The sequence below is a fragment of the Penaeus vannamei genome, chromosome 29 (genome assembly GCF_042767895.1).
Source record: "Penaeus vannamei isolate JL-2024 chromosome 29, ASM4276789v1, whole genome shotgun sequence".
NCBI lineage: Eukaryota > Metazoa > Arthropoda > Malacostraca > Decapoda > Penaeidae > Penaeus > Penaeus vannamei.
The window spans coordinates 5,732,654-5,735,153 of NC_091577.1; positions in this window are offsets into that span (position 1 = coordinate 5,732,654).

Consider the following 2,500-nt stretch of genomic DNA (forward strand, 5'->3'; position numbering starts at 1 on the left):
TACCGGCGCTCTTCTCCTCACTAGGAAAATCAGCATAGGGATTGCTCTTGTCCTCCTTCGTGGATTCTGCGATGCGACGGCACGGTCCCTTTTGATGAGCACGGACGTATTTTTTTGGGAAAATTAGACTTATTGTGAAAAAATTATGGAATGTGTAATGCATTGTAACAGGTAACATGTTTTCACACCCTCTTTTCTCTTTTTTCACGAAAGATTCAAGTGATCTGAAAAATAATCAACTGCAAAAATAGATGACGTTAGCATTTCTTTTACAAATGATCCCGATCAAATGTTCGAACATGGCAAGGGTGTGTTTCAATCCTTACTGAAAACAGCTTGCCATCGTATTATTTTCGAGTTGCAGTTGCCAGTAGACGCGGTCTGTCAATCTACTTTCGCACGTTGCCATTCCGGGACGCACGCACGTGAGACGTCGGCCTCACCTCGTTATAATATATATAAGATAATACATTTGCATTTGCATTTGCATTTGCATTTGCATTTACATTTACATTTACATTTACATTTACATTTACATTTACATTTACATTTACATTTACATTTACATTTACACTTACATTTACACTTACACTTACACTTACACTTACACTTACACTTACACTTACACTTACACTTACACTTACACTTACACTTTACACTTACACTTACACTTACACTTACACTTACACTTACACTTACACTTACACTTACACTTACACTTACACTTACACTTACACTTACACTTACACTTACACTTACATTTACACTTACATTTACACTTACATTTACACTTACATTTACACTTACATTTACACTTACATTTACACTTACATTTACACTTACATTTACACTTACATTTACACTTACATTTACACTTACATTTACACTTACATTTACACTTACATTTACACTTACATTTACACTTACATTTACACTTACATTTACACTTACATTTACACTTACATTTACACTTACATTTACACTTACATTTACACTTACATTTACACTTACATTTACACTTACATTTACACTTACATTTACACTTACATTTACACTTACATTTACACTTACATTTACACTTACATTTACACTTACATTTACACTTACATTTACACTTACATTTACACTTACATTTACACTTACATTTACACTTACATTTACACTTACATTTACACTTACATTTACACTTACATTTACACTTACATTTACACTTACATTTACACTTACATTTACACTTACATTTACACTTACATTTACACTTACATTTACACTTACATTTACACTTACATTTACACTTACATTTACACTTTTACACTTACATTCTTACACTTACATTTACATTCTTACACTTACATTTACATTCTTACACTTACATTTACATTCTTACACTTTCATTTACATTCTTACACTTACATTTACATTCTTACACTTACATTTACATTCTTACACTTACATTTACATTCTTACACTTACATTTACATTCTTACACTTACATTTACATTCTTACACTTACATTTACATTCTTACACTTACATTTACATTCTTACACTTACATTTACATTCTTACACTTACATTTACATTCTTACACTTACATTTACATTCTTACACTTACATTTACTTACTTACACTTACATTTACTTACTTACACTTACATTTACTTACTTACACTTACATTTACTTACACTTACACTTACATTTACTTACACTTACACTTACATTTACTTACACTTACACTTACATTTACTTACACTTACACTTACATTTACTTACACTTACACTTACATTTACTTACACTTACACTTACATTTACTTACACTTACACTTACATTTACTTACACTTACACTTACATTTACTTACACTTACACTTACATTTACTTACACTTACATTTACTTACACTTACACTTACATTTACTTACACTTACACTTACATTTACTTACACTTACACTTACATTTACTTACACTTACACTTACATTTACTTACACTTACACTTACATTTACTTACACTTACACTTACATTTACTTACACTTACACTTACATTTACTTACACTTACACTTACATTTACTTACACTTACACTTACTTACACTTACATTTACTTACACTTACTTACACTTACATTTACTTACACTTACTTACACTTACATTTACTTACACTTACTTACACTTACATTTACTTACACTTACTTACACTTACATTTACTTACACTTACACTTACATTTACTTACACTTACATTTACTTACACTTACATTTACTTACACTTACATTTACTTACACTTACATTTACTTACACTTACACTTACATTTACTTACACTTACACTTACATTTACTTACACTTACACTTACATTTACTTACACTTACACTTACATTTACTTACACTTACATTTACTTACACTTACACTTACATTTACTTACACTTACACTTACATTTACTTACACTTACACTTACATTTACTTACACTTACATTTACTTACACTTACATTTACTTACACT